This window comes from Rattus norvegicus, chromosome 13, assembly GCF_021556685.1.
Source record: "Rattus norvegicus strain SHRSP/BbbUtx chromosome 13, alternate assembly SHRSP_T2T, whole genome shotgun sequence".
Classification (NCBI taxonomy): Eukaryota; Metazoa; Chordata; class Mammalia; order Rodentia; family Muridae; genus Rattus; species Rattus norvegicus.
This window is the reverse complement of record NC_141546.1, coordinates 10,315,555-10,331,008: the sequence shown is the minus strand read 5'-3', so window position 1 is coordinate 10,331,008 and position 15,454 is coordinate 10,315,555.

Below are 15,454 nucleotides of genomic sequence, written 5' to 3'. Positions count from 1 at the left end.
ACAGCCACATTTATTACACACTTAAGTGTATAAAAGCTACTGTTATCCAAGCCTATGGACCTGAGTTTTAACAACCCATTTCATTTAAAATAACAGGCACTGGATTGTGCTTATAAATGCCTAACTGAATATGAAGGAAAATGGTAGGCAGAGACAGACAGCTCTTTCACATATGCTGGACAGCCAGCCCAGTTTTCTCTCAAGATCATATGGTGGACTTCTCATGCTCATTATACCAGACTCACCAGTATGTGCATATACACATCCATATAGCTCACCCACATACATATAAGCACATATGGAGATTCATACACACAGGAAAGTAAGCATACTTTACTCTGGATTCTAGCCAAGAGTCAGTCTCAGTTTCCTTCTTTTGTCTATTAGCCCATCTTCCTTATTCTTTCCTTTTCTCTCCTTTATTAACATGATTTTTTAATTGGGAATTTAGAGTAGAATTTAATGTCTTTAAGTATACTTTCAATGGTATACTGCTATTATTTACAGATTCAAAACTTCCAAACACCTATAAAATCACTGTACGCAATGTAGAAGTCAACCTTTTGAAGAAAAACATGGAATGAAGATTAAATAGGCCCAGGATTCTATAACTTTTCAGTCTTGATTTGCTGTATTAACCTTAAAAAGGCTCACAGAATACCAGTAAAGCAACAAAAAGGAACAAAATCCATGATGGTGGCTGTTTGCACTTCTCCTATGTTCATGAAACTCCTAACAGGTGAAGATTCTCTCCCACATTCTGATTCTTGGCCCACTCCTTGCCCTCACCCCACCAATTACCTTCCACCAGCTCTTTTGAGTTACATAAACAGGTAGAACATTCATTGTAGCAAGGTGAATGTGTGGTGAGATACTATTGGCTGATGATTTGGGCATTAAGGATTGACTCAAATATTGCATATAAGCTTATGACCTGGAAAATAAACTCAGATCTGCATACAGGTGCTTTTCCCTGGAGTGTGATGCCTATGGATTCATCATGTGACTCTGTTGACTCTCACTCTTTACACTTTGTCCTGTTTTTACAAATGATAGATATAACCACAGATTTAGCATAATAGCCACTCATTTAGCAATCATCCATTCTTTCCTTAACCTTATACTTTCTATTTAAATGCATGCTGAGAACATGAAGCACACTTTAAAATAGAATATTATATTTTATTTGAGTCAATATTATTTCACTTATAATTCTATCCTAATATATCTTTTAACAATTTGTTTGAAAGTCATTTATTGAGGATGGAATTTATATTGCATTTGTGTACCCAGCACCATTTATTTATCTTCAACATTATTAGTTATATTTTGTTTTTTTCTGGTTATTGGAAACAGTTTTTGTAAGTGTGTGGGTACAACTACCTTATGGAGATCTTGCTTCTAAGACTACTCAGTATATACCCTGACGCAGGACTACAGAACTGCAATATTCTATTTCAAGTCATTTGAGGAAATATAATACTAATTCACAAAAGCTACAGTATGTACACTTCCATAGATAAATGTATCGTTTCCTTTTCTATCTATGTATGTCGTTTCTGTCAGAGACTTGTACATACTGAAGGTGATGAGAATATGTGCCTGTCATGTGCTCAGCTCTAAGCAGAACATTGACATAACTTTTGAAGGAAAAAGAAATATCATAGAACAGGGTGGGGGAAAGATGTAAGAGCCAGAGAGTGGGGAGGAAAACAATGAAATGCTATGTTCTGGGCATAATATGGCCATCATAAACATGCACTCTGCATGTAAACCAAAAGACATTAGGAGTGGACTAACTTAGAAAAAGAATGGTATTTATAAGTGTGAGAGAGGGTACAGGTTCCCATCCATGTCAAATGAATCTAGGCTATAAACAATGCCTGTGTGGTGTACAGAATCCCTCCCATGACTGTGGTTTAGACAGAGTTAGCTACAGTAGTGGTTGTCAATTTCAATATCCTTTTGGTCTGTGCATGTGCAGATTAGTGTTGGTTACAGGAAGTCAGCACAAGACTTCCTCAAGCACACATCATCTTATTTTGAGATAAGGACTTTCAGTTCTCTTGAACCTCAGTGATTTTGTTAAGTGAGTAGGCCAAAGTGTTCCAGGGAATACCTTGTCTCTGCCTTGCCAGCACTGGTAACACAGACACACAGTGCTCTGCCCAGTTTTCATAGGTTCTGAGAGTCAAACATGAGTTCCTATGCTTATATACCAGTACATTATCAATCAAGATCTCTGCTCAGCCTGCACTAACATTCTTTAACATCTGTAAGACTTTGTATATTGTGTTATATCTGTGAAGAAAGACCATTAAGTTTTTGCATTTCTGAGATATTTACATGTAAGTAGAGGTTAAGCCACTTGCCCAAAGCCAGGACAAACTGCTCACTCCACCCAAAAAAAATGTTGCGATTTTTTATAGAATGGCATGGTGCAACATACAGAGCCCATTGTGAAACAGAGATGGTGGTTCCATATAGGCAAAGCTGTAAAGTGAGAAGTCTGGTAATGGGGCTAGTGATAGAGAAAAAAAGGACACACTCATAAAAGACAACTGGTAGAATGAAAGAAATAGTTTGACACTGAAGAGCACTTGCTAGTCCTTCAGAGTACCCAAGTTCAGTTCTTAGCACCCAAGGGACACTGAATCACTATGTATCCAACTCAAAATAATCTTATGTTGTCCAATTGAAACTTCACTTACATGTACATGGATACATACACATGAACACAGTTAAAAAAAAAGAATAAGGAGATAAGAAACAATTATAAAAAACCTTGAGATGAAACTAGGTCTTGGGGGGAGAGCTGTACATACACATATGTATGCAGACAGGTGTGTATAAGTATGCATGTGTCTGAGGAGGACAGAGGACAGCTCTCAAACTGTTGTCAATTTTTGGTCAAAACATTTGTTTAAGATTGACTGTATCTCAACTGCACCTGGGATTCATTGGTTCATCCAGGCTGGCAAGTCAAAGAGCTCCAGAGATTGGCCAGTTGCTCTTCTATCCCAGCAGTGGAGTTCTTGGCACATACAGTCACATCGGGTTTTTCATGAATCCTGGGAATCTGAGCACATAACCTCATGACAAAGGAATTCATTTGTGACCCAGCGCTCTTAATAGTGAAGAGGTTACCACAGACCTCTTCACATCATTACAGAGACCCAACTACAGCTTCTATTAATGCAGTATGTGAACATTCAGCTTCCACAGCAAAGGCAAAAATGTATAACCAGAACCAAAAAAAAAAAAAAAGAGAGAGATATTGCTGTTTCTGGCGTGTGTGTGTCTCTGTGTGTGTGTGTGGGTGTGTATATGTGTGTGTATGTGTGTACACCTGTACTGCTGTTTTTTTTTTCTTTTATTCAGTGCTTGGCATAAGCCCAGGCTCATGTGCAGGGTAGATAAGCACTATTCCTCTGAGCTCTGTCCCAAAAACCTTTCTATATTACCCTTAATATGGTGCTTCCACTTCAATAAATTACACCTCTTGAAAAAAAAAAGAGTGAGAGAGGGTAAAGAAAGTGATGGGAGAGATATAATTAATACACTGTGTGTAACAACAAAATTGTTGAAGGTTTTCAAACATCTACCAGCAATTAAGGAAAATGAAGAATGGGAGAAAAATCTTCCCAAGGAAGAATATTCAAATTGTTTATGCAATATCAAATGATCAGCCATGAAGCCATACATACAAGTAATTATACAGACTGAACACGTTATATTTAGTAATATATATGCATATCTGTAAACACCCCTTCCACACACACACTGGTATATTATTACACACATGTGTGTCATAATTGTTTGATTTTGAATAGGATTTCAACACACAATAAAAAATTTGAGAGGATTAAATGATTAGGATATGTGAGTTGGTATAGCCTTAGTTGAGGAAGTGTGTCATAGCAAGCAGACTTTGACGATTAATGAAGGCATGACATCCTAGTCTTTCTCTCTCTTGGCCTGATTGTGAAAACATATCTCTCAACTTCTACTCCAGGAATATACATGTTTCCATGCTCGTTCCATTATGATAACAGACTAAATATCAGAATCTATAAGAAATACTCAAGTCAAATTATTTTTCATTAGACTTGTCTTTGTGACAGTGTCTCTTTACAGCAAAAGAAGAGTGACTAAGTGTGTGTGTGTGTGTGTGTGTATATATATATATATATATATATATATATATATATGTGTGTGTGTGTGTGTGTGTGTGTGTGTGTACACATATATATATTTTTCAAAAAAGTATATATGGGAGAAAAAGTTTTGGAGAGAGAGAAAGTAATGGAGAAAGGGTGTAATTATTTAATAATATGAAAAATATAGTTACAAGTCACCTTTTAAAATTTCCACATATTCCTCCTGTTATTTGTTAGTATCTATATGTTTTAATGGTCTTTCTAATGGGTGCACATGTCATTTACATTTTAATTTACATTTGCAATTTTTTTGTTCTTTCAGAAAACAATGACTTAACTATCATCTGACATGCATATTTATTGTTATAGAAATTATTTTCAAATTTGCCTTTGATTGAAAACATATAGCTTTTGTTTGTTAAGGGAGTATAGCAACATTCTAATACATTCTCAGTTTCAATATAAGTAGATTCAGTAAAAATACTTGAAGATATCACAAGTAAATATACACGTTTTCTTTGTTAACCTTGAAAAAAAATGAGAGACTGGGTGGAGTGTCTGACAGTACAATGCACTTGCTCTGCCCTTTCTTTATTCTGCTATTTCACTGTGTGGATTAATTGTTTTTAAGACCAAAGTTCTTTATTTTTGTGTCATGTCATACACATTATAAATTTTCTTCTTTTGTGTTTTTATAGTATATTCTCTGGACAAGTTCAATGACATGCAGATCTTTAATGCTGTAGAGTTTTCAGATATTTTTCATCATCTGATTTAATTTACATTAGCTTTGATTCAAAACAGAAACTAAGATCTGACTTCATTTTTTGTACATTGATTTTTACTTTCCTCAGCAGTTTAATGGAAGTAAATATTTTCTTTACTAATCACTAACAAATGAAAAATTATTTTTCTCCAACCATGCCTCTTTTGGGATATAAGGTACTGTTGAGGAGAGCCACCATGCCAAGCATCTTCAGAGGTTTCTTTCCTCAAAATGCTGTGGTATGGACTTTTTTCCTTTCTTTCTTTCTACCTTATTTTCTGTCTATGTTTCTTTGTGTTTCTTTCTTTCCTCCTTTCTTTTTGTGCATCCTACAGATTGTTGTCTAAGCATTATGACTTGTAGGTTCAAGATTTTTATGGGATTTCTGTATGTGTAGACATGTCTCCATCTACATGAGTCTCTTCTGCTTTTTCTTTAGCTATTTTTCTTCCTTTTTACAGTTTTATTCCATTCTCATCTTTTAGTTATTGTTCTCAAATGTCTATTTGTTTTCCAATGAGAGACAGAGAAGGTGTAGATCAAAGTGGAAAGTGAGGTAAGGAGGGTATCTGAGAAGTTGGAACAGAGAAAACCATAATAAGAGTGTATTCAGAGATTTTTTTAAAGTAAAAAAAATAAATGCAAAAAAATTATAAAATCCTGTATTTTACTAATGGAATGGCTTTGGTACATTTCTCATAATGATTAGTTCATGTGGGCCTTAGTTCTGGTTTCTTATTTGTCCTCTGCCCTTCTATATTTATGCTTAAGATACCAGTGGATTTCATTAATGTCACTTGGTAATTCTGGTAGTTTGAGAAAGAATGGTCAACATAGGCTCATATTTGACTGTGTAGAAAGTACATTAGTTGGAGGTGTTGCCTTATTGGAGGACATATGTCACTGGAAGTGAACTATGTTATTTAAAATGCTCAAGCCCGGCCAAGTGTCTTACTTACTGCTACCTGAAAATCCAGATATAGGACTCTCTACTCATTCTCCAGAACCATGCCTGCATGACTGTCATGAGGTTTTCTGCCAAGAAACTGCTTCACTAAACCTCTGACCTTGTAAGCCAGCTTCTATTGGGTTGTTGCTTCTATTGAGTTTAATCTTGAGACAGAATATCTGACTGTACCATAAAGACACAATTAGTTCTACAAGCTGCCCAGGCAGTATTCTTGATTCATCTACTTCTACCGCACAGGGTTATATTGTCGGGAATGTGCCAGTATGTCAGACTTTCAAAGAGATGCTGGAGATCTGGATTCAGAGTATGGTGTTTACATGACACTCACATTACCCACTGGGTTATTTTTGAAACCACTAATTATCCTTTTTGACAATAACCAGGTTATTGCAAGTCCTGTAATAGAAAGATGGTATGAGTTGCTCTGGATGAAGTACTGGTCATATTCTGCAGCTTGGTTCACAGGAATTTGCATTTCATTTAAGCTACCTTGAATAGTATTGGTCCTGTCATTATAGTGATAATTCTAATTAGTGTGCATAAGTTTGTTTGGGGTTTTATTTATATGGTGGTATGTATATGCATATATGTGTACTCATCTGAAAGCAAGTGCTCAGAGAATCTAAAGGACAGCACTGTATTCCATGGACCTAAAATTATAATTGGTTATAAGCTGCCTAATGTGAGTTATGGGAACAGAATTCAGTCTTCTGTAAGAGTAGTATAAATTTTCACCATAGAACCATGTCTTGCCTCTGATGTCCATTATCTCATATTTCTAAATATTTCATTATTTCCAATGATTCTTAAAATAGTTTTTTTCATGTTCCCAAGTTTGACTGCTTGCTATTAACATGTAGAGAACAGGATCTATTTTTGTGCATCAGTTATTTTTCATATTTATTGGGTTTTTTGTTATTTTTAAGTGGATATCTTTCTTTATTTACATTTCAAATGTTATTCCCTTTCCCAGTTTCCTTTCTGTAAGCCCCATGTGCCATCTCCCTCCCCCATAAGGGTGTTCCTCCCCATCCATATACCCTTAACTCCCCATTACTCTTTTTTTCCATCATTATTTACTTGGGTATTTCCTATTTACATTTCGATTGTTATTTCCTGGCCTACATCCCCTTAACACCTCCCGCTCCACTTCTCTATGGGTGTTCCCCTCCACATCCACCACCCATTACCACCTTCCCCCCAACAATCACGTTCACTGGGGATTCAGTATTGGCAGGACCAAGGGCTTCCCCTTCCACTGGTGCATTATTAGGCTATTCATTGCTACGTATGGAGTTGGAGTCCAGGGCCAGTCCATGTACAACCTTTGGGTAGTGGCTTAGTCCATGGAAGCTCTGGTTGGTCGAAATTGTTGTTTATATGGGGTCTCAAGCCCCTTCAAGCTCTTTTAGTCCTTTCTAAGGTTCCGTCAACGGGGGTCCCGTTCTCAGTTCAATGGTTTAATTACAGCATTCGCCTCTGTATTTGCTGTATTCTGACTGTGTCTCTCAGGAGAGATCTACATCCAGTTCCTGTCAGACTACACTTCTTTACTTCATCCACTTTATCTACTTTGGTGGCTGTATATGTATGGGCCACATGTGGGGCAGGCTCTGAATGGCAGTACCTTCTGCCTCTTTTCTAAGCTTTGCCTCCCTATTCCCTCCAAAAGGCTTTCTTTTTACCCTTTTAAAGAAGGAGTGAAGCATTCACATTTTGGTCATCCTTCTTGAGTTTCATATGTTCTGGGCATCAAGGGTAATTTGAGCATTTGGGTTAATATCCACTTATCAATGAGTGCATACCATGTGTGTTTTTCTGTGATTGGGTTACCTCACTCAGGATAATATTTTCCAGTTCCATTCATTTGCCTATGAATTTCATAAAGTCATGAAGTCACAAAGTTTTGATACCTGAGTATTATTCCATTGTGTAGATGTACCAAATTTTCTGCATCCATTCCTCTGTTAAGGGGCATCTGGGTTCTTTCCAGCTTCTGGCTATTATAAATAGGCTGCTATGAACAGAGTGGAGCATGTGTCTTTGTTATATGTTAGGGAATCTTTTGGGTATATGCCCAAGAGAGGTATAACTGGGTCCTCAGGTATTTCAATGCCTAATTGTCTGAGGAATCTCCACACTGATTTCCAGAATGGTTGTACCAGTCTGCAATCCCACCAAAAATGAAGGAGTGTTCCTCTTTCTCCACATTATCTCCAGCATTTGCTGTCACCTGAGTTTTTGATCTTAGCCATTCTCACTGGTGTGGGGTGAAATCTCAGGGTTGTTTTGATTTGCATTTCCTTTATGACTAAATAAGTTGAACATTTCTTTAGATGTTTCTCAGCCATTCGGCATTCCTCAGCAGTGAATTCTTTGTTTAGCTCTGAACAACATTTTTAAATAGGATTATTTATCTTACTGCCATATAATTTCATGAGTTCTTTGTTTATTTTGGATATAAGCCCGCTATCAGTTGCAGGATTTGTAAAGAAATTTTCCCAATCTGTTGGTTGCTGTTTTGTCCTAAAAACAGTGCTTTTTGTCTTACAGAAGCTTTGCAGTTTTATGAGATCTCATTTGTCGATTCTTGATCTTAGAGCATAAGCCATGGGTGTTTTGTTCAGGAAATTTTCTCCAGTGTACATGTGTTCGAGATGCTTCCCCACTTTTACTTATGTTAGTTTGAGTGTATCTGTTTTGATGTAGAGGTCCTTGATCAACTTGGACTTAAGCTTTGTACAGGGTCATAAGCATGGATTGATCTGTATCCTTATATATGCTGACCTACAGTTGAACCAGCACCACTTGCTGGAAATACTATCTTTTTTCCATTAGATGGTTTTGGCTCCTTTGTCAAAAATCAAGTGACCATAGGTGTGTGGGTTCATTTCTGGATCTTCAATTTTATTCCACTGGTCTACCAGTCTGTCTCTGTACCAATGCCATGCAGTTTTTATCACTATTGCACTGTAATATTTCTTGAGTTCAGTGATAGTGATTCCCCCAGAAGTCCTTTTATTGTTGAGGATATTTTTAGCTATCCTGGGTTTTTATTATTCCAAATGAATTTGGAAATTGTTCTATCTATCTCTCTGAAGAATTGGGTTGGTATTTTGATGGGGTTTGCATTGAATCTGTAGATCGCTTTTGGTAAAGTGGCCATTTTTACTATATTAATCCTGCCAATCCATGAGCATGGGAGATCTTTCCATCTTCTGAGGTCTTCTTCAATTTCTTTTTTCAGAGGCTAGAAGTTCTTATCATACAGATCTTTCACTTGCTTGTTTAAAGTCACACCGAGGTATTTTACATTATTTAGGAGTATTGTGAAGGGTGTCGTTTCCCTAATTTCTTTCTTTGCTTGTTTTTTTTTTTTTTCCGTGTAGAGGAAGGCTACTGATTTATTTGAGTTAATTTTATACCCAGGCACTTCGCTGAAAGTGTTTATCAGGTTTAATATTTCTCTGGTGGTATTTTTGGGATCACTTAAATATACTATCATATCATCTGTAAATAATGATATTTTGACTTCTTCTTTTCCAATCTGTATCCCTTTGATCTCCTTTTGTTTTCTGATTGCTCTGGCTAGAACTTCAAGAACTATATTGAATAAGTAGAGAGAGAGAGTGGGCAGCCTTGTTTAGTCTCTGATTTTAGTGGGATTGCTCCAAGGTTCTCTCCATTTAGCTTAATGTTAGCTACTGGTTTGCTGTATATGGCTTTTACTATGTTTAGGTATGGGCCTTGAATTCCTATTCTTTCCAGAACTTTTATCATGAAGGGGTGTTGAATTTTGTCAAATGCTTTCTCAGCATCTAATGAAATGATCATGTGGTTCTGTTCTTTCAGTTTGTTTATATAATGGATCACGTTGATGGTTTTCCAAATATTAAACCATCCCTGCATGCCTGGGATGAAGCCTACTTGATCATGGTGGATGATTGTTTTGATGTGCTCTTGGATTCGGTTTGCCAGAATTTTATTGACTATATTTGTGTTGATATTCATAAGGGAAACTGGTCTGAAGTTTTCTTTCTTTATTGAGTCTTTGTGTGGTTTCGGTATAAAAGTAATTGTGGCTTCACAGAAGGAACTCCATAGTGTTCCATGTGTTTCAATTTTGTGGAATAGATTGGATAGTATTAGTATGCGGTCTTCTATGAAGGTCTGATAGTGTACATTGTACCTTTCTTGACCTGGGATCGTTTTTTTGGGAGATCTTTAATGGCTGCTTCTATTTCTTTAGGAGTTGTGGGGTTGTTTAATAATTTGTCTGTTCCTGATTTAACTTCAGTACCTGGTATCTGTCTAGGAAATTGTCCATTTACTGCAGATTTTCAAGTTTTGTTGAATATAGTCTTTTGCAATAGGATCTGATGATTTTTTGAACTTCTTCTGATTCTGTAGTTATGTCTACTTTTTCATTCCTGATTTTGTTAACTTAGACACAGTCCCTGTGTCCTCTCATTAGTCAGGCTAAGGGTTTATCTCTCTTATTGATTTTTTCAAAGAACCAACTTTTGTTTCTGTTGATTCTTTGTATGGTCCTTTTTGTTTCTAATTGGTTGATTTCAGCTCTGAGTTTGATTATTTCCTGCCTTCTACTCCTCCTAGGTGTATTTGCTTCTTTTTGTTCTAGAGCTTTTAGGTGTGCTGTCAAGCTGCTGACATATGCTCTCTCCTGTTTCTTTGTGCAGGCACTCAGAGCTATGTGTTTTCATCTTAGTACAGCTTTCATTGTACCCATATTTATTGTTAGTTTATTCAATCTCACCATTCATATGTGATCCTAACTCTCCTCTAAACACATTGCATTTTGAAGTTTTTCACATGTATTTATTTTGTGTAACTCTGTATGTATATTCCTATTCATACACTAAAATGCACACACACATAAACACAGATAATAGATAGATAGATAGATAGATAGATAGATAGATAGATAGATAGATCTAGGCAGAAATAGATGATAGGCAGAGAGATAATGTTGTACTCTTTTTAGATAGGATTTCTATGTAAGAAAAGTTTTCAAAACTCATCAAAATAAAACTGAGTGGAAAGTCTTTCTTCGTATATCCTCAGCAAGTTTTAATCTCTTAATTCTCTAAAGGTTAGACAAATGGAGTAGTTATGCACTGATAGGTCAAAAACATCAAATGATCTTACAGATTTTCCATTAAATAAGAATACATTACCTTCCAATGTAAATTTCAAAAATATGTGCTGAGAACATTGCAATAAAGGTAAAAACATAGTTTTATTATTAAATTTGTTGTTAAAATGTCAAATATAATTGCTCTTGTCCATGGATAACTGTCCTAACTCATCAGAGACCTCAGGAATTCTCCTTTCCATGACTTATGACATTAGAACATTGAAAGTGCAAAATCAACATTGGTTACATTTGTTTCTTTTCAATGCAGAATATTGAATATAGAGCCTTGAAAGTGAAAGGAAAGCATTCCCTCACTGAGCTATCTCAACAAGCCCTTTTTATTATGAGACAGGTTGTTCTCTGTATGTGAAACTAGCCTTGAACTTCATACAAATGCCATGCTGACCTCATACATTTCTTCCTGTTTCCTTAACCTATCCAATCCTGAGATGATATGCTAGCACTACCTATCCTGATTAGTGTTAATTTAGTAGTTTCCAATTGTAGAATCTGCAAAGATGTTAATTGGAATAAATGGTGACTGTCAATACATTCAACCATGAGTGTGTCAAGAAAAATTAGAAACACCTGAGAAGATTGTTAACAAATACTCTATATTTCATAGAGTTTTCTGAAAAGTACCACAGTCCACATGAGATGTTTGTTGATTCATCATTGATTTGATTATTTTTCTGAGAAGCAGGAAAAATTGGAAAAATGTATATTAGAAGCAGGAAAAATTGGAAAAATGTATATTATTTACTTTTCATATTTGATTTTCTGGCAATTAAAGATTCAATATCAGGATGCAGAATGTTTCATTTACTTCCTGTGGTTCTAGAGAGCCAGTATCTCACATTTTAGCAAGTCCCTGACTAGTTTGTTTCTAGTCCCACATTTCAGATTCTCAATATATTTTAGACATCATTTACATATACCTGTAAGTTTTAAAGTGGTCTTTATTTTGTAAATGAAACAAATAACTAAAATATTTATAAAGTCTGCAGTTTATGAGATAGGAGGTTTTTTTTTTCTTCCATGAAGTTGTTGAGCCTTTTTACTGAATGAAAAAAACTCTATGAAATTGACCTTTGATCACCACAGATGTTCTAGGTCACAAGGTCCCTCATAAATATCACACACATGTAATAATGATAAATGTTTAAAATAAATATATCAGATACTTATGTCTATGCAAGTATGTGTTAGTATGAAGACCATGTGAAAGCCAGGGATGAGCCTGTAAAGTAGTTCTTTGGAATGACACTCACATTGACTTTGAAACAGGGTCTCTCTTGGCTTAGAAATTCTCAAGTATCCTACTTTGTTTTGACATATTCCAAGTATCTGCCTAATACCACATTTTCAATGCTGTTAGTAAAAATTAATATCCAACTATTAGAGGTCACTGCTGGGGATGAAATTTAGTTCCCAATTCTTCTTTTTTTAGGTAGTGAACAAACTCTGCTCTCTCCTGACTGAAATTGCTCAGATTCTCATGATTTACTATGACTTAAAAAAGAGGCTTTGCAGTAACAGTACAGTGATCCTGAGTTACAAATAAGACAGAGAAAGGAACTTTGTGAGCCATTTTCTGAAGGTTTCCTTTATGTTTTAAGTTACTCTGGTTAAGCCAATGGCAAAATCATGTCGACTGCGCCTTCAAAACATGGGGTATTGCCATTTAGTACACTGAGTCTTCTGCTAACATGGGACTGTAATCTGCCTCTGTCCCTCACATTAGAGAACTTAAAGATCAATCACAAGATGTAGTATCAGAAAAAAATGAAGGACAGTGTGATTTACTTTTATAAAAAGTATACATTTAAAACTTACATGTTCTTTTAAAACCTTTTGCTGAGGTTACAGAGATGATGCAGAGGATAACAGCAGTGGTTCATCTTTCAGATAATCTGAGTTAGATCCCCAGTACCAAACTCAGTTGACTTGCAGCCACCTGTAACTCTAAATATATATATGAATGCATGCGAGCATGTGCACACACACACACACACACACACACACATACACACACACACAAACATGAAATGTTCTAAAAATAAATATATTTGTCTTGTTCATAAAGCAGATGTAAACCTCATATATTATTTCTCCCTGTAAGTCTTGCTTTAGACTTGCTTTAGTCAGACATTCCTCTGACTCCCTAGCTATTTTTGCTTTTCAGAATCCAGAATTAGGTATGAGAGGGGTGAATGTCTTGGAAAGCATAGAAATGGGGCATGGATGATCACTCAGTGGGCATTAATGTGTGCTCTGGAAGCATGAGTACATGTTTTTGGATACAGATATCCTTATTATTAGCCAGTGCAGCTACACACCAGCCTGTACCCTTAGCACTTGAAGCTGAGGAGACAAAGATTGCTTGCATCTGCAAGTTGCCAGCCTTGTTCCAGGTTCTGTTCTCAAATCAATAAATAAATAGTTAGAGAAAGGAGTACCTAGTGTTTTCTATAACTTCTGCATAAGCTCACAGATACATATGCTACATGCACATGAATACCGTCTGAAACTTATACACACAAAACAAATAAAAAATGAATAAAAAGAAAAGAAAATGCATAAACTAAGAAAAGCAAGTCATTCTTTAGAACATTTATTTCTTAAATAATATATAAATCACACATGGCTATAGAAAATCAATGATAGGTGCTGTGTTTGAAAACATAGTGGATACTGACCCTACATTTGATATTTTATAGTTATTCTTTATCATTTTTATCCACACAAAATGATGACATCTGCAAAATAATGACAAATTCTGCAGCTGTCTGAATGGAAATTTCATGTGGCTTTACAAACTCTACTAGGTATAGTGGTATATAAAACTATGGCCAATATTTCATCTTTACCAATATCTACAAAAGTAAGGGAATACACAGTCATTGATAAATAAAGCTTATTTGCAATAATAACACAATAATTCTTTATAAGTGAGAAACAGAGATCAGCAGCCTCACATTCACAAACAAACAAACATAAACATGAACACGTGCATGCAAGCATGCACTCACGTACACACACACACACACATATATATACATATATGTATATATATGTATATATGTATATATGTATATATAATTTACATTTCAGATGTTATCCCCTTACCTTGTTTCCCATCCATCAACCCCCTATTCCATGGCACCTTCCCTGTTTCTATGACGGTATCTCCCCACATACCCATCAACCCATTCCTACCTACCTCCATACCCTGACATTGTCCTATACTGGGGGTTCAGCCTTTACAGGACCAAGGGCTTCTCCTCCCATTGATGCCCATCAAGGTCATCCTCTGCTAAATATGATGCAGCAACCTCATTTTAATGCCAGCAAACAATCTTCTGCATTCTATCTATGTTTTGGTGTTTACAGGAGAAAAAACATCACAACATACCAGCATTGTCTACATGATGTGTGGGACCTGGCACATTAATATCTGAGACTGAGCCACCAGTTCTCAAGAACTGTCTCAAGCCAATTATGTAGAAAAAGTGATAGTGAAAACTACAAAAAGCATTAAGCAATGAGGCCACATTGGGAATAGAGCCAAGGGATTCAGTAATCCCAAAATCAAACTCTCTGGTCTTTGCAAGAGATTCACATTTCTGAAGAAAACTAGGAGGATGCAGAACTAATGGTTCCTGTAAAGTTGTGAATCCATTCTCTTCTGCAAGAGTAGTGCATGTCAGAAAATGAAGTCTCTTTTCCAAGAGCAAACTCTTGGGGTCATATTTTCCATAATCTGATAGCCAAATGGAAGCACAAACATCTACCCTTACATCAACTTTGTTCTGGCCAGGGCCGTTATACTTGCTGTAATAAACAATGCAGCTTACATTTTCTATGGTTGAAGTAGAAAATATGTAACCTTGGCACATAAGGAAATTTAAAATAATACCTGGAAGCAAGTAAATGGAAATACAAAACAAAAAGGGAACTTTACAGAAACCCAGCTAAGAAGGTATCTCAGCAAATGGATAAGTATAAAGAAACAGTAATCACATGTGTGTCTGACCATACAAGTGTAATGTATATGCCTTGAACCAAATAGAACTCTAGTGATTGGTTTCCGTAATTTAAGTAGTGAAATTGAACTGAAACATCTTCTCTGTAAGTACAGTTCAAAATCTGTTCTTTGAGAAGAGGGTAAGGCCTGATACAGACCAAAGTGGGCAGAATGCATTCTTTTTATTACTAATACAGATTGTTTGGAAAAGCCTGGGTAGTATTGGCTGCCATCCTGAGAACTACATTATCAAGACACTATCCTCTAACAGCCTCCAACCATGTCATCACCTCACATCTCACACCTCAGACATGGGATTGTGAAATCCTGGCCTGGCCAGGAATCTTCTCATAACACTATTTAATCTTAGGAA